At 47.2% G+C, this 22,266-nt stretch overlaps 1 protein-coding gene across 3 annotated transcripts in view; it reads right to left on the bottom strand.

The window, feature by feature from the left end:
- Positions 1 to 2,397, bottom strand: part of LOC144104421 (insulin-like) — a 42,870-nt gene extending 40,473 nt beyond the window's left edge. Inside the window, exon 1 of one of the 3 annotated variants that reach the window (XM_077637404.1) lies at positions 2,263 to 2,397. The gene's annotated coding sequence lies outside the window, so the exon portion shown is untranslated. The remainder of the gene's footprint in view (positions 1 to 2,262) is intronic. The other 2 variants (XM_077637405.1, XM_077637407.1) reach the window with 2 other exon arrangements.
- Positions 2,398 to 22,266: the final 19,869 nt, after the last annotated feature.

Here is a 22,266-nt window from a genome sequence, read left to right as displayed (position 1 = left end):
CTACGAGATTGTTTGCCACCCACACAACGCCGGGGGGAACACAGCAACGTTGGCACGCAAGAGGAAGCAATAACGGGCTGATGACCCCCTCGTTGAGAATTTCTCGCTAAAGTAGTTAGCGGTATTAGTAATTAGTAATCGTTTGAAATTAACGGCCCAGCAGTACCCGCTGCTACAACATATCACGCCATAGACAAATTGGCGGGAGTACTATATAATAATATAACGTTATTCCAATATATTAGTTTATGAAAAAGGAAAAATACTGCATCGTCAACTCTAAGTACTGGGCCGCCGATCAAAACTGTTGCAGATAATGCTCACTCTACATTATTGCATGGGCCCGCCGCTAAAAGAGTTTATACTACCACACTGTCCCCGGAAGACATGCCTTGAATTTCGTGCCTTTCGCTGATAAGGAACGTTATCGGGAGTGTGCGGGAATATGCGTAAAATCATCGCTCTTATGCGACATCTTTGGCGCGCATTTTCTTCTCTCCGCCTACGGCCACAATTCTAGACACAGCCACGCGCGGCCTTCCCTTTCCCGCGTACGTGACGCGTGCGGCTGCGTTTGAAAGCCGAGAGCTCCGCACGCCCCAAGCGCCGGTGTCACTGTACTGGCGGCCGTAACTGTGTCCGGCTCAGCACTGCCGTAACGGGTTACCAAGGCCCGGATGCACGCTGCATCAGTAAGTTTCTCATCTTGCGTAGCCTGATCTTAAGCGCGTGTACTGCATCCCGCTTCGCTCCGGACAGAGGTGTCCATTCGCCGGTAATTCCGTCTTTCAATACGCCAGCCGCGCACCAGACTCCTTCGAACACTGTCAGGTGTCATATTCACGCTTTTCTGATGTCCTTTCTTCACCGCGCAAAGATACGTAGAGACAAACAAAGCTTATGTCGAAACCACTGGTCTGCGGAGAGGATCGTCTGCAAACGGCTGCCCGGGCGATTAAGAACATTTAGGCGGTTTGTGAAATCATATAACCCATCAACAATTCCCATAGGGGCAAAATGGCTACGATCATGCGAAGCTCCCTTCAAAGAGGGGAGCTCCTCATAGCGGTCCGGACTCGAAGTTTATAATGAGAACCACGTTATTTTGGTTAAACTCTTCACGAGGTGCATTTGTGAAACAACGAACTATGCTGCCAGGAAAAGCAATAGTCCCAAAGTTGTTCTTCTCACCGCTGGTGAAGGACCGATGGCGACACGTGGCCAAGATACGTGCTCCTCTGACATAGAAGGGCAACTCACAGCCATTACATACGTCCCGTGTGCGCTGACGGAACACTCCCATTGGCCAGTACGGTAACGGTTCAGCCACATTGGCCAGATGGTGAACCTGTGGTGCCATCTAAATGGCATGGCGACAATACGAATCCGTGAGCCTTTAATGCATACGGCACCATTCAGGCATCGCTGTAAGAATAGTGGATGCACGGGCACTAAATCTACTTCTTGCGTACTTAACAGAATTCAAATGTAATTTCCACCCGCTCGGCGAGAAGCGCAGAAATGTCGCCTTGATAATAATATTGCGGTCGTTACCCAGTAAAGCATTACACTCGCAATGCTGTAAGGGCAACAGCTATTTGTACTTCATGCTTTAGATCGCCCATACAGGTCAGTCATTGTTGCTGCACGTGCTCTTGGATCCAGTCACGCAGTGCGCGCCTTCAAAGGAGTCAGAAACTCAGGTAAGCGATAAAAAATAGTGCAAAGACGACAAGTGAGGCCAATATATGAACACACTACTTACGACCTGCAAATGGAAAAGCTGAAAGAAACCGCTGTTCATCTTCGTGGCATAATTTTTTTAGAGTACACTACGTCTAGGTTTCGAGCATTTAAACGTTCTTTCAGCTTGCCAGCGAGCTAGCACAAGTCTGCTAAGAGTGCATTTATAGCGAGGAACTGCTAACATTTCTCGCGTAACCAGATTTTAGCCGGATGGCAATGCGTAGCACGGATCTTTTAAATCGTTAATAGTTCTCCATGTGTAGACTCAGTGAGCGGGAAGTGAAACTAATGCTCTTGTCTGTGCTGGCAGGAAGAGAGAATATTTGCGCCTTGCTTAAAAGGGGGAACACGTCATGCCTGATTCTTCAAATATACGGGCCAGCTTTTTGGAACCATTACGGAATGTCAGACACACAGCACAATGGGCGAAGGCGACTCGAGTGGACAGTCTCCCTGCCATGGCAGCACAAGTCGATGCGTGGGCTTCGCCTGGGGTGCGCACAGCTGTGTGCTTACCTCTGGGGTTCTGCTGGTCTCCGGTGCTGGTGGAACCCGGGCTTGGGCCACGTGCCCTGCTCGGCGCGCTTTTATACCAGCCTGTCCGGCTGGCCCGCGCCGGCCCTACTGATCGCAGCGGATTAGTTGCCACGGGAGCGGGCTGCTCACGTCAGCTTCGCCTAGGGAGGGGGCGTGACTGCGCCGCTTTCCCTAGGCGCTCCCTAGACACCGCGACAACGGCAGCGCCACTTAGCGCCCGCAGGAGCATGGCACAGCACGCGACCCGATGGTTGGCTGCGAGGACATCGGAAACGAAGTAAGTGGGCTGGTTAGTTTGCGTCCTGCGAAGAACAACGCGAGACCGTGGAAGAATTGAAGGCGTGTGAAAGATATGCTTGCTTTCCGGGCGTGTAACATCATTGTTGTCAATACTTCAAGGAGCTATGTACACCGTTCTGCTCAAAGCGAATTCGCAGCTTTTTGTCGAAATGTACTACACCAATCAGTGCCTGCTCTCTTTCAGAATCAAAATCACCTTATTTAAACGAACAAACGGTACACACACGTATTTGTTAAATACGAAAGGAGGTCCCAAAGCCAATGGCTGCACAAAGGACCTCCTGTTGCAAACTTACAAAAAATTAATGTGTACGAACCACGGCGGATCAAACTGAACCAGAGTACAAAATAATTATAAAAGCACGCAAAAATTCAAAAAGATGCAACTGTAAGCGAAGCATGAGTCCGGTAAATGCACATACATACATAGAGGAGAACAAGTCGAGTGCTCCTTATGCTCTACGGGGAAAAAAAGAGACTATTGCAATTGCAGAAAATTACGAAAACTATGCTTGAAAATATGAATGTTAGATGAGTGCTTTATAGAAAAAAGGTAGTGAATTCCACAAAAAATGAGGCAGAGAAATTTACTGTGCGTTTACTGTAGTTAGAAATTGTTTTGGCATGCAAAGCGAGTGAAACTTCGTCGAGAAAACTGGATGCTATTAATTAACGGAATGGAAAGTGATCGTACGTGAACTTAAGAATGCCGATAGAAAAATGAACCATGGATGAGACCCCTACAATTTTATGAACTTGCAGTAAGCACTGCATGAATAGTTATCGAAGGTAATAATGCGTGTGGCTTGATTCTGTATGTGTTGCAACGGTGATATGTGCGTTCTATAGGTGTTTCCCCAAGAGGAAATACAACAGTTTATATGTCTATGGAATAAAGCTTATTACAGTGAAATAACTGTTCTAAATTAAAAAAAATTTCGTACCTTTATGAGTACTCTTATGCCACAAGCTTGTTTTTTTCTTTTAGACTGTTTATGTGCCTGTGGAAATTTAAGTGGCAGTCAAGTTCTACTCCAAGAAACGCCGCATGATCAGTAGCAGTGTGTATGTGAGAGCCAAGGGAAATATATAGCGATTCAAGAGTAGTGTTATGGGGAGATGAAAAAATGACAAAGCTAGATTTAGAGGCATTAATTCTCAGCATGTTGTTCCGACACCAGGTTGCTAAATTAGCAGCATCAGCATTCAATTAATGTGTTAAGGAATCTATTGACTTGTCAAATGATAATATGGTAGTATTATCAGCATATAATATATATTCAGTAGAGGTAAGGCAGGGCGGACAATCATTACTGTATATTAGGAAAAGAAATGGCCCTATGATGAAACCCTGAGGAACGGCAATGTTAGTAGTCTTCGATGCAGAATAAGTACCAAAGATGCAAACTGCTTGGATTCATTTAAGTAAGTAGCTGCGAATAAATTATTGTACAATACCAGATACTCCAAGGGCGTTTAGTTTGTCAGAAAGTATGTTGTGATTAATTGACTCAAACGCCTTTGAAAGATCGATGAATAACGCATCACTAAAATTTCTGCAATAAATACTCTATTTGATTTTATCTGTTAGTATATAAAGCTAGATGAGATGAAAATCCATACCAGATGTCGAACTAATAAGAAGATATGATGATAAATTTTGCAAGATATTTGACAGACTGATGGTAAATAATTTTGCAATTACTTTGCTAAAGAAGGAAAGAACAGCAATGGGCCGATAATTAGTTGTTAGGCGTTTGTCATTTTTTAAAGACAGGTATTAGTCTAGCTTTTATTAGTGCGCTAGCAAAGATGTTTGCCTTGAAGATTAGGTTTACGATGTGAGAGAAAACATGGCAAAGCAGAGAAGCTATTAGCTTGACATGACAAGAATAGAACTTTTCAAGACCAGGGCGGAATTAAGCATCCTTCATTTAAAAATGAGGTAGCTTTTATGCCTGCTATGAAACGCAGTGAATGAAATTATAATAACAGTTAGTTTTTGGTAGCACGTTCTGCGCCGTTTTTATTCAGACTGATTTCACCGCCAGCAATATTTTCTTATCTATTCTAAAGTCATGAGCATCTTCGAAACAAAAAGGCACTCACAATCTCTGAGCTCATGATGTCGTAAATCCTGACGTCACAATTTTAAACTATTGTGGCGCCACAATAGCTTTTTCATAGCAGTTCCTAATGACTACCTCCATTACACACGTGCTAGGCTAACCTTTCCTGGATGTTCTGGTCTCCCTGAATGTGCTTCTTAAGCGTTCTTGGGAACGAGTTGGCAGACGTAGTCGCGTCTCGTGCGTCGCGCTCCCCGCGGGTTCGGCGCGTGAAGCGTACGAAGGCTTAGGTGCGCTCCGCGTTCGGGGCGGTGGTGCGCTCCCGGTCGGCCGAATGGTGGAGGGAGCATGCTGACGGCACGGAGATACCTGACTGGGTCCCGGATGTGCGGGACATTCCTGAGGCTTTTCCGCCACCGCGGATGAAAGATTTATGCTGCAAATATATTTGTTTTGAGTTGAAGTAAGGAGCTGCCCCTGAAAAAGTCGTCACTACGCACAGCCTAATGAAAATCATATATAATCGTGAACGAATAGGCACGAAATTACACCGCGAGAGGGCTCGCTTGTCTGTTTCAAACCATTAGTAGTTCAAATGCTGCACTGATAGGTATTCATTGAGCTCAATGACAAGTGAAGCGCTTAACACTATTGTATTCGACTTCTATTGTGCCCTACCTGCACAAGTCTGTCCAAACGAAAGCACGCAACAGTCACCGTAGCTTCTCATCAAAGGCACATAATTGCCTGTGGCCGTTTAGGAAGCCAAGTATAAAGTCCGTTTATTCTAAATAAGCGTGGTATTCACGTTATCATTTCCGGATATAATTTGGAGTTGACTAGAGCACTGGTGTCGAAGCGCTGAGAGTAATCGGAAGAGAAGCTTGTTTCATAGCAGTTCCTAATGACTAGCTCAATTAAACAAGTGCAAGGCAAACCTTTCCTGGATGTTCTGGTCTCCCTGAATGTGCTTCTTAAGCGTTAAAATGAGAAGTTCCTTCATGTTTCTCGTCACTAGAATATTTCATAAATGTTCGCAATAACCATGTGCGGAGATCAACCATTGGACTGCTTTAATGCAGTTGCAAAACATTGCGGAAAATAAATTATATCTGTACACCGGAAGGTTAACTTCTTGCCCATTTATCGTGAATTTTGGTAAAGAAAGCGCATATTGAATGATTTTATCTTAGTTGTTCCGAGCAGTCGTCAATGCGACGTCAGCGGTCTCTCTTAGTTTTTCAATGGCGCAGTAACGAACTTCCCTCCAGGAGATTCGTGTCTCTACTCTAATAGTCAGATGAGGCACTGCGCAGTGCAGACATTAAAATAGGCGAAGACCACCGCCTCCTTCAGTGTTAGTCAGCCATATCGCCCTCATCTCTTGCCGCGCTAGGACGGTGGGGTTCTGTATTAGGAAAGGCCTAGTCCCACACGCGCGTACAAATTATTGCGTGCTTTCCAAGCGAACCATATTCCCTGCATCGCTCGTACAGCGTTCCTCGCATTTTTGTTAGCTAGAAGCGCAATAGACATTTCCTCGACACCTTGCTACTGGCGTGATGGTATGTTATATGCTATATGGTATTTGTGGTGTAACTTCCCAAAGCAAAGCTTGGGCTGTGAGGCCCTCTGTAGTTCAGGTCTCCAGATTAATTTCGACCACCTGAGGTTCTTGAACATGCACAGACATCGCACACCACACGAGCGTCTTGCATTTCGCCTCCATCGCAGCCCAGCCACCGCAGCCATAGTTCACCCCGCGTCATCGGCCTCAGCAGCCGAGTGCTCTAACTACTGAGCCAGTGCATCGGCTCCCGCTGTCACATTGGCCACTGCAAAAAATCCTCACACAATCCTTCTCCCACTTCCCTACCAAAGATCACAGAGCTCTCTTTGTTCCAAACAGCGTGCACCTGATTACTGTCTAGGCCTACTTCCCTTGTGCAGCTTCCAGGCTCCTTCAGTCCTTCAATTATTTGCTGAGACCGCACGAAGTTTTAGTTCCCTAAGTTCCTTATACGTTATCATTATTATTACGCGATAGCGCATACAGCTCGTTCGGTCGAAAAGCCGTCGGGGTATTAATAGTCGGCACCTCGTGTCGCAAATAATCTGTAGCTGCGAAAAAAATTGTATCATGGTAAGTGATCGTTCTAGTGATTGATGATTGATTGGTGTATGATAGGCGATGACGAGGTAATGAAGTCACTGTAATTAATTCAGTAATGGATTAATTAAAGAAATGAAAAAAATGGTAAAATTGGGTTCAAAGGTTTGATAGTGCTCACAATGAAACGCCAGTGCTTTGATTATGCTAGTTAAGAAAGTTAGAGTGATTAATTAATCAATTAAATAATTGAAACTAATGACAAAATGAAAAATGCGTTGAAAGACGTCGAACTAATAAGAATGAAAAGCCTAACCTTCTACGCGATTGTGTCATACCCTTGAGTCGGAGCTTAAGTGTCCTCTCCAATTTTTTCATACGTACAGCTCATCCAAAGAAAGTTCTCTGAGACGGACTTCGGTACGGTGTGGCTGCTACTTACTCACTGGTTGAAAAGTCAGAAGAGTGCGGCTCGGCGCTGCAAGAGGCAAAGCAGAGGAAGAACGCGAATGAAAGATGAGACTGCGTCAGCCTAGCTTGCGCGGCCGGTGGTTTTGTCGGGCATTGTTCACGGCACCACCACCGCAGAGTGCGTTGGCCGCTGAAGTGCTGTAATCCGTGGTGCTGACTGGCTGTCGAGCTGGCGCGGCTAGGCAGGGTGCCGCAACTTGCGCGTTAACCCATGGTTTCGATATTTCACTGCTCCGATGTCTCTTAATGAGAACACTTGCTTCCTCAGAGATCTCGCCAGAGCACTGCCTAGAAACTCTGAACCACCTGTCTGATTTGCGTGCGCCCTAATTGCATTGGTAAGGTTGCCGTTCATTGTCTCACGCTCTCCTACCATCTTTCGGTTAAGGGAGGACGCGGTCAATACCCAGTTATCCTCCATTCGGAGAAGCTTCTCTTTTTAAGTAAATAACGGGATAAATTTAGGCAAAAATAATTGTTCTGGGAGTTTTAGGGAGCCTAAAGAACCGAAATTCTCTGACTTTATTTTTTTAAATTGGTTGTTGTTTCAAGCTGCTCCAAGGAAAAGGGGCAAGAAACAATAGATTTTGGCTCTGGAACATCACTGCAAATAAAACTGTAAGTTTCGTCAAGATATTTTATTTTTCAGTTTATAATCACGGAAGATTACTATGAAATATAAAGCATAAATTTAGAAAATTAAGTTTTGTGCTTATTTTTTTTAGAGGGGGGGGGGAGGGGTTCGGCCCACTGCTTCTAGAAAAGAATCCCGGCTTTGAAAGCCTATGAGCCATTTAATAATTTCGCATAACATGTTGATATTTCCCCGGAAGCTGGCTTCGCAATGTTTCTTATGCAAACCGAGGAAGAACCGCTAGCAAATGGCATCCTCAGAAAAACAACTCACTGAAGTATTAATCATCCTCTGGTATTGCCGGCTTCAGCACCAATGCCATTCAAGCGCAGAAATGTGCTCCTTTTTTAGGCCTGCCAGTCATTGTGAAGCAGTGGATTCGTACTGGTAGGCTACCGTTTATGAAAAAGGTTTACAAACGCAATTCAGTTCTTTAGCGTGTACAACAGCTCTTTTCTAGACAGCTACCAACCGGTCCCGGTTGCTGAGTAAGCAATGTAACCGTGAAAAATCCCACCCTCTCTGATCTTGCTATAGGTCTAACATCTGTCCTTTTTTTTTTCTTCGCGTCACTCAAAGCGTCCAAAATGTAACTTAAAAGTGTTTCAGACATTTTGGTCGCTCCCAGTTCACTGCAGCAAGCAGGAAACTGACTGTCTGCCACAAGAACGCAACTGTGTGCAATCAGGTGCTTCACGCTGGGCAAAGTCGCCTGTCACGTGCAGATTACTTACATCAGCACTTGTTGCTTTTAAAAGCCTGGTAGCTGGGACGATATATAAAAAGCTCTCAGCGTCGCGGCGACCGTGTAAATATAATCCATATGGGCGGCCTAACAATCTTTTCGTTTTCACATGGGAATTCTGAAATATTCCCATGAGAAATAAAGTGCGCGTTTTTCGGCCGATAGGCTGACGACCTAAGCTTATATTGGCCAGATCGCACCACACATACTTCCTGTGTCTGAAAAACCGCGAAAAGCACTCGGCGGTTAGTATCTGGCAGGTTGGAAACAAACCCTGAAAGTCGTGGAGGGGCCCCAGGTAGCTGACCGCGAGTTAGGTTCCGCTGTCTCCGGCGGTCGGAGCCCTTTGCTTTTCGTGGGTGATCAGACAACCCCTGAGCCGGTCCGCAGCATTAGGGCAATCTTGACGCCCTCCATGCCCTGGCCAGGCAGGCCTGCAATGGAGTCGAGATATTTGAAGCATAAGAGCAAAAACTCGCCCTCCCCATTCCCATTCCCATCCCTAATGCCATAACTCTTTTCCGAACAACAATTCATCCGATTCATTTCACTCATGCTCTCCACTACTTCCCAGGGGCGATGAGGGGTGTCTCCCCGGGCCCGCTAACCCGGCTGTGAGTCGCTATGTAGCTTCCCCCCCCCCTCAATTTTTTTCCACCTTGCCCACCTACAGGTGGTAAAATTACCACTGCCCTCGGGCGTTTTCTTTTATCTCCATATTGGATTAAGCCTGTTATACGTCAGTGGTGCAGGCAGGGGCTTATTATTTTTCAATGTTTTTAGGTTGCCCCAACCTAATATATGTCTGGCACGAGCAGGGGCAATTTATTTTTCATTCTTTTTACAGTCATACAATTTTTTTTCTATGCTTAATGGCATGGGCAGGGACAATTTATTTTTCATTCTTTTCACAGTCCCAAAATAATTTTTGTCTAGCGTAAGGACGCCGCAGAGTGTTTGCGGAAAGGCGTCGAATCAGACGGATGCCTCCCAAACGCCCTCCAGTGTCTCCTGCATTTGAGGTTCACAAACAATCGTGTACGTAATCAACATCTTAACCCCACACCAGTGATACAAGCAGGAACACCGCGCTTGAGGTTTTCGGCTCACCACACTTTATGTCAACTAAGTGCCCCCTTGAATTTCGTTTTTCGAAAGTGTGGAGAAATTTCTCTAAACGAAGGCCCACAAAAGATGTCATATGCTGCCTTCTTGTCTTTTTTAGTTTTCTGTCTTGGCAATGTGTTTATGCGCCCAAATAACAGTATACAGATAGTTCGAACCGAGAGCTTTGTGCTCTCGTTCCTCTTCCTGTGTGTATACCTCCGGCACTCTTTTCGCCTTTAAGCTAGAAGAAAGCGGAGTAAAGAGCCCTACTAATTTGACCACGTGTTATTTTAAAGCGATAGAGTTAAAGTCTCCGTTCACCACAAAATGCGATGTCGGCGTTGTCGGCTTTGTGAGCGAAAAATAGCGGGTATGGCTCTGGCAGGTGGTCGCCAGAGAACAACCTAGGAGGCAGGAGGGCCACGTAGGTCACGTCACCTTGCAGCGTCATCACAACCCGCCCACCAGATAGTGACCAAACTGCCCACCGTAGTTGGTGGCAGTTAAATTATTGATCGTTCGCTCCCGAAGAGCAACCTGGACCTCACACGGACCAGCGCTGGGAACGCCTGCCATCGTGAGGCAACAGCGCACCGCTTTACCGCAGCACCCTTGCGCCAGTAGTGGCATGAGGACTCCCAGGGATTTCAGAATGTAAAGTAGAGAATGACCTTCTGCGTATAATAGAAATAACCTAATAGGCTATCTCATCATACCCTAAAGTAGGAGCTAAGGGTCCCCAAATTTTTTCACCATTACCACGCCATAGTTTGGTGACTTCATTATGAGTTCCGTAGCTTGTTCTTCGATTCTGTGCTTCCGTTTCCTCCTTCTTTCTTTCCCGTCGTTAATTATTTCGGTGCTTTTTGGTACACGATGACGCGGTCATAGAAAGTCTTAAGTGGCTCGCCCCGCATCCTTCCTGTCATCTGGCAAAGGGTGCAGGAAAAGTTCCGCGCTTGGAATGACGTCACTTCTCGCAAACCAATGCGAGCTTAAGCGACCCCGTCGTGCCCCCCACGACGATTTCTTTTCTGAGTGGCGTCGATTTCGTCTAGCGAAGAAAGAAGGCGACGGTGGTGGTCTTGACATTGGCTTAAGGCGGCCAGGAAATATCCGCGCGAAATAGAAAGGCGTTGCGTGCGGTGCCGTGCACGTGGGTGCACGCTGAGTGGCTGGTGCTCTCTGATTTGACGTCGAAAGCGGGGCCAGATTATCCGGAAATCCGCGCCGATCGGATGATCCCGGCGGGCAGCGACTAATCGCATCAGGGCGCGCCTTTCGTGGTTGACGGCGGCACCTGTCGTAGACCCTCAGGGCTCAAATCGCTTTGCCGTCATCTCGCCAGTCAGCCTCAGTGGGTGTTCTTTTGCTGCTGTAGTATTCTAGAAAAGCGAAGGCCGCCTACGGAGCACCCGGCAACGGTGCTTTCCTGGCATGTGCGCTTTCTTCTTCTTCACTGCATGGTTTCAATTTCATTTTCGCGGTACGTGCGTAGCAGAAGGCACAGCCGATACTGGGCACCTCTTCTCAGTCCGTAACTAGTGGCTGGTAGAGCACTACCGTCGCAGAAGTAGCATCCATGGCTTTTGTAGCATGATACGTATTAAGGGCGGCTTGATGTCCCAAATCCCGGAACTCTACAGAGGCTATGACATACGACGCAGTGGAGGATCCCGCGATTCATTCAATCACATGTGGTTCTTTGAAGAGGGGTGACATCGCACAGCACACAAGGGCGCCTTTTGCGTTTCGCCTGCATCGAAACGCGGCCGCTGCGACCGCGCTTCAATTCCGCGATTTTGGACACTGAGCTGCCGAACGGCCAAATCACTAAGACTATAGGAAATGGTCACGGACAGTGTGTGTAATGCGGAAAGCAGAAGGGTCGCTAAGGGAAATGTAGTGCATCTCAAAAGAATATGCATGAAGCATGGGCTGGCACTGTCGAGTGGCCGGATTTATTAGGAAGTCTGCGATGATGTGGTTTCCGCAGCTGGCACAGCAATGAATAAGTTTGGGTTTAGTTGGAGAGGTCTTTGTCATGCAGGGGACATAGCTGGTAGATGATTATGATGATGGCACCAGTAAGGAAGGCCCCGCGAGTTAAGTGATATTTGTACGTTAGATGCGGCTTCTTAGCCATACAAGGAGTCGTTAGCTGCTATCAAGACAGTGGGGTGTGATCTGGAACGAGAAGTCGTAGGTTGGGGAAAAATACTGGAGGGGACACATAAGCTCCGCCTTAAGGGTAGGGCGCGATAGCGTTAATGGGAATATATGGGCGGATATATCCAGAATTGATGATTCTCGAGGTTACAGTCATAGATCGCTGGGAGTCCTCATACAACTCCTGGCACAGTGGTGCAGCGGTTAAGCGATGCGCCACTGCCCTGATAAAGAAAGCTCTGTCACAGGTGGGGCTCGTGCAACCCAGGTTGCTGTTCCCGAGCAACCTCTCACTACCAATCATTAATTTAACTGTCAGCTGTCACGCTCATCAGGTTGTTCACAATCCGGTGGGAAAGTTGTGATGACGCCACAAGGTCACGTGACCTAGGTGGCCCACATAGGTTGCCGAAGCGGCCGGCCGTTTGGGCTGCGAGGTTTCAAGCGGTCTACGCCGACGCCCGACAATTTTTTTCGAGATGGGGGTACTAAAGCTGTGGGGTTAAAAAAACTAAATAGTGCCGAATTCTAAAAATGGTGAGCGACAAAACAACGGCATTTTAAAGTACGCAGGGCACAATTTATTTGCCGATTTTTTCTCTAGGAGTGACGCAATTAATAGTCGATTAAAATAGCAATCGCCGTCCGGCCCCTACCGCGCGCGAAGCGCACTGCAGAAGGAGGTGGGCAGCTAGCGAATAACGGCTCGATGGCGTCGTGCCGGATGACGTATAGCAGTAGTGTTCTTGGTGTTGTACTGGATTCATTTTGTCTGCCGTGCTCGCGGCCCCGTCACCAGCTGCGACGGACTTCGTTTTAGTGCGCTAGCAGTTATAGTGGCCGTTCCCCGCATTTAGCCGGTGTGCGTTTGTCTGTTTCTAGACTGGTCAGCCAGCAGCTCAATTAATCGTGCAAGGCGGCTCGGGAAGGCCAACCTGGGTCGCAACCCAACCCAATCGACCCAAGTCCCTCCGATGGCAGCACCTGTCATAGAAGGGCAGCGCCTCATTTCTTTACCGCTGCACCACTGCGCCAGGAACCCTGGGAAGACTCCCACGGATCCATGAATGGAGAGAATGACCAGTTTTACATATATGGACATTAATCATTATCGCTATACGAACAACTCTTATCCGCAAACACTGGATCGGAACATCGGAGCCCAAATGAAAACTGAACTGCTAGCGCGCCTAATTCGCAGTTGGCCTAACTACGCAAATCCATCATCCTTTTTTCTTTTATTTCTCATTGAGCTCGCTAAAGTGTTTCGACGACGTGGGAGTAATAGCAGTTCAAAGCAGGCAGAATTGGCCAGCTTGTCAACTCGTGCTCAGAGCAGCCTTTCACTTTATGAACTAGTGTTCCTCCACGCCATAAGAGCAAATTCGCTTACTTCCACTCCAAAGATTTGTGTGTCACTTCTTTGTAGAACTTTATAAACGCTATATTGCCGCATTTTCTTTTTATTACGTCTTGCTGTTCTTCAGAGTTAACACCAGGATGCGTTTTTTTTTGTGCACTTCACACCTTTTAAGCAGGGGGCGACATGTATGTCAGGATCCGCTATCACCCCCTCGCGCTACGAGTTGAAACATAGAATTGTTCAGGATAGAGTCTCAAGCTCTATTTAACTCAAGTCCGCATGCGCTATCGGCTAGGTAAAGTCAAGTTTAGACGTTGGGCTGCTTGGCGATCAGGCGTAATATCGGAATCTTTCTCTAGGATCGCTTAAAAACAGGAGGTACCTGACACCCCCGCGCAGTAGAAGTGGTAGGAACTGCTCTACTGTGAGAAGGCTCCAAGTGAGCCCCTCTCTAGCTTGTTTTTGCCACTGTAGCCGGATTTCCGCCTTGCCTTGGCAGTGATATATCGTTAAGTGAAAAAATTTTCGTAATTATCCTGCTGACTCAAAAGATTTTGTCAGAACTCCTGTAGAGCCACATTTCGAGTTAGGTCCAAGCACGATAGAAAATTTTGTCACAAAATAAAAGTTCGGTGAATATATGATCACTACATTGAAACAATCCGCCGCAACTACGCTCTCTTTAACTACCACACACGAGTAAAGTCAGCAGTACAGTATGCGAGGAACAGTTTCAAGGCCTTTCGAGCAACACTGCATGCACGTCAGGTCACTTCCGTTATGGTGACCTTTAGGACTTTTCGATATTGCGTGCAATAGTGTAGTAAATAAAGTCAACTCGACTGTAAGCCGGAGCAATGTCATCCGTCTTCGCTCAATAACCTTATCATCGCTAGGGTAGAGGAGATCTCTAGAAGAGAGGCATACACCGATAATAAGTGCATAAGGTTTAAGCGCTCAGGGATTTTTTCAATGCGCTTTGATCGGTGCGTGTTTCCGTGGCAGGAATTTTCAGTTCAGCATATGAACTCACGTTAAGCAGCAAAATAGTGTAAACTTGAGCCACTACGGCAAGTCACATATTTCAATTTATAAAGCCTAAGCCACAAGTACTCCTTTCTGTAATGCTCTAGAGTGAAACAAAACTCAATGAAAATGCGATCACGAAGCGACAATCTTCCCTAGGCCCCTAAATTTATATGGTCATGGAAGAGTTCTGACCTTTGGCGTTTTAATCCCCGTAACGAGGGCGGCACATGGCTAACTTCTCGTGCTTGCTCTTTTTCAGACACGCCAAAGTTCTGAAAAGCGCACCGCCGACGTACGTGTTAGGATAGGACGCTGCTTTAGAATCCCCAAAAATGGCCTCAAAGTTAATTTTCTGAAAATTGCTGTGTCCGCTTGAATGCCTCGTTTTTTATGCTGTCTCGAAGTTTAATTGCTAAAATCAACCGGGAAGTACTCTAAAAAATTGTTTCGTGAACCTCGTTGGTTATGCGTTATGGGGAAACGCTTGAGCAAAGGACCTTTTCTCCATTATGGCTTATAGGCTCTTACCTTGCGGAGGAGGAGGAGGAGGAACAACTTTATATACGTCATGGCACGTCATGACCCCAGGCCGGTAGCGTTGTATATATGTAATAAATTCTTTGTGTAGTGTGTTTATTGTGTTCATTCATTCATACTTCAGGGGAACGAAAGGCACATGGGCGGGCTGCGGAGCTTATATACCTTGCGGAGCATATTTCTTCACCACTGGTTTAAAAATTTTGACCCGCTTGATTTCTTGCATTCCTCGGACCATACTGCATGTTAAAGTACTTTTTTCAAATTTGTGAATTTTAAAATTGTTGTGAGAAATTTTCGTCTTAATCTAGATATAACACATGACATTGCATGACAAAAAATTCGAAACCAAAACTTGTGCTTTGCTCCAAAAAAATTCTAAGAATGTTTTGGCCGATAGCACTCCAGTAGGAACGCATTGGATGTTAAGCCAGCTTTTGGCGACATTTTCTTAACTCTGCTGCGTTTCACATAAAATTGAGAAGAAAAATATGTCCAAGAGAGCAATTTCTTGAAGATATAGCAGTAATATTTTCGGGGAGTAGTCATGAAATCATTCCTAGTATGCTCAAAAATGTTATGTCAATACATCACCAAAATAAAAAAAAGCGGTCTGTTTAGCGCGCTTACGTCAAATGAGAATTTTGCGCGCTTGCACTTAGGATTTCACTTCAGTTTCAGTTCGAGGCTTGCTTCTGAAGTTCAACCAGGCTTGAGACAAAAATCGGCGAAATAGGACCTAAGCTCGACCTCAATGACACGATAGTATTAATGAGTATATATGCCCATATATGAAGAATTGGTTAGTTTTTACTTCCATTCGTAGATCGCTGGGAATCCTCAAGACAATACTGGCGCAATGCTACAGCGGGTAAGCGACGCGCAAATGACAGCTCTGCGTTGGAAAAGTACTGCCCCCGCTAGGGCTTGTAAGACCCGTGCTGCTCGTCCCGAGCAACCTCTCGTGATAAATCATTAATTTAAATGCCACCTTCCAGGAAGGCACTCGTGACTAGGCAGTCAAACATGAACATCAGCAGTTGTCTTTTTCTTTGCATGTTGTGTGCGGGCTCGGATATTCTTCCCCTGCCTTAGCTGTGGCAGGCCGGGCTGCGGGCGCCTATATTTAGCGGATTTAAGTTGCTTGCTTGTAGGATTTAGATCTCGTGCATGTTATTGGTATTATATAACAAAAAGGGCATGACTGCTATTTTTTTCATTTTTTCTTTCAGGTCACAATTTTGTGATTGACGTCACTAGTTTGACTACAACAGCGTCCCAAAAATTATTTTGTTTTTAAGTTTCACTTTCTCTGCAACAAAATGTCTCTTTCTCTGCCGAAGAAACTTGCACGTAGCCGCAATGAGCAGAACAACCTACGTTTACTGAGAACGATCCTTGCATGGAGTTGTCTCCAGTGCATTTTTAGGCAAATTCGGAGGTCGGCATATATTGCCGCTAGTAGGAGAATAAAAGGAAGAGGTATCTAAAAACTGTCTCACATGCTGAGGGGAGTCTGCTTTTGGAGAGACCGTGGTTCGAAATCGCAGTTATGTCCGAGTTATTGGTGCTATAGAACGCAATCGGTACTATAGGCCGAGTTGGAGCTCTCGCAAAGGCATGCAGAGCTAACAGATCCGGAAATCTGTTACGTTTAGCACGCCTGTCAGGCTCAGGACAGATGCTCTTTCGCAAACAAAAGGTACGAACTGAGGATGGTTGCGAAGCCAGTGCGAGGAGAGGTATTTAGAGGGCTTTCCGGAGAAGGTTCAGCAGTGTATTCACACCTAGCGGTGCACATGATATGCGTATCTTCCGGAAGGATGTTTGAAGCTTTTGCGACACCTTTCTGAAGCTGAAAGACGAGGAAAGGAAACGGCTCACTTGTCGATCAAAGAAGGCTGAAATGTGTACACTTCTTGATCAGTGACTAATGGATCAGCTCTCGCGGCCGATGCTGTTCCAGTGATAGCTGGAAAAAAGTTTGTAAGATAGCACCATGACAAACAGTCCATCCGCAGATCTCCGCTGAGTACGCTTGAAGATTTCTACTGTTTATTGTCGAAAACGTACCTAATAGGTTTTATATGAAAGTCTTAAGTACTCGGTTCCAGGGCGCAAAAACTTTAAAAGCAGGATTTTGCTGCGCATCGCAAGATTACACCATTCTCATCTGCATCAGCCTCTTACATTATCCCGCAGGTGCCTCACAATAAAAAAAATGCACCCGGTTTAGCTTACTTGGCCAAATGCGAAGCATGACCGCTAGTACGTCGCGTTTCATTTCGCATTAGGTTCGAGGTTAGGGCTTCAAGGTCACTTCATGCGAACATCGGCAAAATCTGTGATGGGGACCTAAGCGGTAGCTCACTATAAATTATGAAACGTTCCCCTTAAAGCACCATAAAAGGGCACGGCAATAGCGGTGTGCTCTCTATTGATTGCAGAACTATTTCAAAGTCACTGATCATACCACGGTTACAGTTCAAAGTTTCGGAACCCGTGCGCGTTCCTTGTTCATTCAGGTGGCCAAGTTTCGGTCGTCCTTTAAGTACGCATTATGTGACGCACTGAACATAAGTAGATTGCTGGCAGATTTCCATCTGTCCTAGATATGGCGTTACTGGTTGCCTTAATGATTAATGATTGCAGCAGCAGCAGCAGCAGCAGCCCTAATGGAACTTTTTTCTCTTTAGCTATGAAGGTGGTGTTGTCCCAGTCGAGGTTATGATGTGTTTCAGCGTTTTCAGCAACGGCGTTAGATGTTTGATTGCCATTCGCTTCGTCACGTTCGCGCTCTAGCAAGTGTCTTGCAAGTTTGCCGATTTCGCCGATGTAATCATCTTTGCGCGCAGCGCATAGAATTCTGTATATCACTTCAGGATACATGTCTTCAGGCAATCGCTTTTCGGCTCGTGCCAGAAAACGCCATGGATACCCGATGCCGGCATGCGCATGTCGGACAATAAAACTTGTTGTTGGGCTAGTTGGTGACACGTACTTGAATAAAGATGTAGCGCAAAAGAGACGAGCACGGGAGGGAGACACGCAAAAACGAACGCTACTAACAACTGGCTTTATTTTCCTTAGACATCGATGGCCTGCTTGCAGCACGAGCAGGCGCTGTTCTTCACTTTCAGGTTCAAGCCAGTCCAGCCAGCTCTCTACAGTGCGGAAGGGGTAGGGAAAGAAACCGGCTTGCAGGTCAACCGGGCAGGCGAATTAGCAGTGAGAATGCTTGGCGTAAGGGGCAGGGCCGCACAGAAATGCTATAGTGAGGGTAGGGGTAGAGTTTACGGACGAGGCGGAGAGCGCTGTAATGCTCCTTGATGGTGGCGCGAGAGGACAGTCTCGGCCCGCCCTAAAAGGACCTTGGCGAGAGGACCAACGGTGCTCGGATAAGAGTTTAAAGGGCCAGCTAGTTAGCTACCTCATTGCCGTCAATACCTCAATACCCAGGAATGCATCGGAGGAAGACAGGGCAAAGCTGCAGTGACGCAGATGTGACCGGAGTTCCGTGGACAGATGTGGTGGGAGTGTTTTTGATTGAACGGCACGCATGGCTGCCTGGGAGTCTGTGTAGGTTGTATGGTTAGATAAAGGCAAGAGCGGATGAAAATGCAGTGGGGCGTTAATGATGTAGAGGACCTCGAGCGAGAAAAGGTCAGGAGGTTGTAGGAACGGGCCGCTAGAGTGAGTAACAGTAGAACGAAGAGGATGAAAGAAGGCTTGTCTACCGGAGCCGCGAGGAGCGACGTAAAAGGCATCCATGTGCGCCGCCCCATGGGTATTGAAGGGAGGACTAGGATGACAGGCAACAGCATGTCGGCATGCGTGCGCCTGTCGCAGGCCGGACGACCACCTTACGACTCGGTGAAGTATATGAGGGACAGAGTGACAGACATAAATAGCCGTATAGAGAGCAAGCATTGTCTTGACGGCATGGAGAGGCATGTCAAGAACGCGGCACTGAGAAACTTTGGGGAGTGGGGAACCGGCCAGGGTAAGGGAGATCAGTAAGTTATGGGCTCGTTGACAGGCAGAATGGCTTAGTCGAAGTAGTTCGGACTTGTCGGGCGCGGGTGAAAGGCCCGCCTGGTCAAGCAAGGAAGATATGACGTCCAGACCCTGCTGAAGGGTTTCTTGCACATGACCAGGAGAGCCGCGCGAGCACCAGATTGTGATGTCATCGGCATATATTAAGTGCTGAAGATCAGGAATAGATGACAATTGAACAGCGAGGGGAGCCATAGCAATATTAAAAAGGGTAGGTAAAAGAACGGCGCCTTGAGAGGTACCCCGGGCGAGATGACGAGGCGTAGCAGTTAGGTCAGATACCCGGAAACGTGGCTTGTGGTTAAAAAGGAAAGCACGAACGTATTTATACATGCGGGAGCCACAGTTGTTAGAGAAGAAGGAAAGAATGTAATCACGAGATACACAGGGGCATGTCTTGCGGACATCCACTGTGAAAAGGGCATGAATTTAAGACCACAAGCGAACCAAGTGAGCTGAAGGATAAGGAAGAGTTCTTGAGCAGAAACGAGGGGACGAAATCCAACGATGACGTGAGGAGGAGAGAAGCCTCCAAATTGGTGACACGAAAGAACAGCACACGACAAAACAGCATGCGTCAAAACAGTGCAGCGACGAAACAGCACAAGGAAAAAACGGCACAGCGACAAAACAGCATGGCAACAAAAGACCATAGGGAAGAGAACAGCACACGTCAAAACAGCGCCCCGGACAAATCGCCACAGCAACAAAGTAGCACAGCGACAAAACAGCACGACGACAGAAGAGCGCAGAGAAAAACATGACAAAACAGCATAGCAGAGTACTGTGCAGCGCTGCTGGAGAGTTAACTACCACAGCCATAACCGCTAACGGTAAATCACAACACCTGCGGCAGCGACATTTAGAGTTAGCGAATGCTCGCTTCGCTGGTTCATTAAGAAACAGGTCTGGCTCATTGATTCAGGATGAGCGTTGCTTGAACGGTGCATATGGCCAAACTAGTGGTTATATATAGTCCGTGCTTGCTTGAAATTCCCTGCATTCATTCTACAACACTGCTTCAGTTTACTCCCATTTGTGCTTGTTAGGTTAGGTAAGGTGATTCTTGTGATTCCTGAGCAAAAGAGTCAAATTTGTCGAAAATTTGTTTGAAAGAAATTGACTTCTAAGCGAAAAGCGTAGCTTTGGTCAAATGTCGCGAAAATTGATGTTTCGAGAGAATTCTCTTTGAAGTGAAACAATTAGCTTCAATATCAAATTGCATTAAACTAATACACGCTGGTGCATGAATCTTCAGGTCAGTTGGGTAGCCCGTTTCACAAAGTACAATAACTGCCTGTTCCACAGACAACCACTGTGCAGCGTCCTGGTTAAATGCCCATCTTGAAAATCTGTGCGCGGTAACATCTGCCATCGCTAAACGTAAGCATCGCATACTGATATATTCTGTGTATGAAGGCCCTGTAGCTGTCTTCAAGAATAATGGCTGAACATTAAATTGCCGACTGCGACAGTTTTGAAGAATAAGGACTTTTTGTACACCCAGAGCCTTAGATCGGGCGTATTTGTTCGAATTCAGCACCATGATTGTCAACCTGCAGAATTGACGCTTCCAGAACGTCTTCAACGTAATTCATTCCATCATTACCCGCCAGAAAAGTGCATATTTTGGATCAGGAATATTACCCTACCCTGTTCCTTACTAAGTATGTGAAACGAGCACTCGCTAACTTCAAAGGTCGCTGCCGTATGCGTTGTGATTTACCGTTTGTTTATGGTTATGATTGTTCACCTCTCCAGTAGCGCTGCACGGCACACCGATGTGTCGTTTTGCCGTCGTGCTGTTTTTCCCCGTGCCGTTATGTCACCATGCTGTTTTTTCCTTGTGCTGTTTTGTCGCTGAGCTGTTTTCTGTGCACTGTTTTGACGCATGCTGTTTGGTTGTGTGCTGTTCTATCATGGCGCCCCCAAATTCCGGCCAGGCCTAGTGAACGTCATGCGCTCCATTGTCTTGCCGACAGAGGAAGTAAGAGAAATCGGGCAGAGATTGGTAAGGCCGGGCGGCTGGCCGGGTTTAGGAATGAGGGAGGTGAGTGAGCAAGTCCAGGATGAGGGTAGGGAACCTCTGCCCAAGCGGTGTAATAGAGGGAGATTACATGCTATTTGGCGTTGTCACGAAGGTTCTGGAGAAAGGGATAAGTGATACCATCTTCATCGGGAGCAGATCGGGTGGCCTAAACCAGGAACGCCGCCTCAAACTAGTGGAATGTGACAGGGCCGTCCAGTTCGCTGTCCTTGCAGCCTGCGTATGCAGGGTACGAGGGGGGGAACGGAGGGGTGAGGTAAGGATCCGCAAGGATTGCGAAGACCTCGTCAGAGTACTGTGTAGCCAGGGCTTTAGTGAGGGTTGGAGCAGGGCGTGGGTATTACCGAGCAGGGCTCGCAAACGGCTCACTGTCGATTTCTGATGAAGCGCTGAGTGGATTGTTGCATAGGGCAGTCCATCGAGAATCCTCGAGGGCCGCACAATATGCCACAATATCGTCGCGTAGCTGGGAGGTCTGGATTAGGAGGTTGTAAGTTACCGGCGCCACACAGCGGTCTCGTTTGAGCGTACGAGGTGGAGTCGAAGAAAGAAGACTGGCAAGCGAGACACGCTACTCATGCACGGCAGAAAGAAGGCTCGGAAGCGCGGCACGTGACTCGTGCATACCGACTACTTGGCAGTTGCCTCTGTCTTGGCCACTCCGCCATAGTGGGGATGTGTCATCTTTATCTGAGGCCAATCATACAACAAGAAGAGAAGCTACCCGGGGTTCCAGACCTGGGACCTCTCCAAGCTTCCCGGGATTAGAGATGTGGGCCAAGCCAAGCTGCCCGGGATACCAAACCTAGGCCTCGCCAAGCTGTCCGGGATACCAGACCTAGGCCTCTCCAGAGTTGCTTGCGATACCAGACCTGGGCCGCCGCCGACTCCGGCTGGTTGTCGGGATCTGGCTCCGCTTTCCCGCGCCCCAACCGCTTCTGCCACCCCAGGAGCTTCCAAGCCCCATCGCCTAATCGGCGATCCATCTCCCCGGGCTTCTTGACCCTGATACGATGGCTAGCTTCGACCGCGCTGGTGACTCCCGCCCTGGGCACCCTCGGTACTTGACGAACAAGCCTATCTGTGAGTCCGGACCACAGCCCGCCGACCATTCGCTACACTACCTCTTCCGCTGCGCCATGGACCTATGCCGAAGCCTTAAGTGAACAGTTTTTTTTTCTCCTCAGCCGTTTCTCCCTCAGCTTTCTGTGTGTGTCTCATACTGTTTCTTTTCAACCTTTTTGAAGTAGAGCATATTGTTATTTACTTTTCATGCGGTCTCGTCGTTACAAACTGCCCCACCGAGGGTAACACTCGGTGGAGAAACCAGCCCTGCAGTCTTCACT

This window comes from Amblyomma americanum, chromosome 9 (assembly GCF_052857255.1).
Source record: "Amblyomma americanum isolate KBUSLIRL-KWMA chromosome 9, ASM5285725v1, whole genome shotgun sequence".
Taxonomy (NCBI): domain Eukaryota; kingdom Metazoa; phylum Arthropoda; class Arachnida; order Ixodida; family Ixodidae; genus Amblyomma; species Amblyomma americanum.
This window is presented reverse-complemented; position numbering and strand designations above follow the sequence as displayed.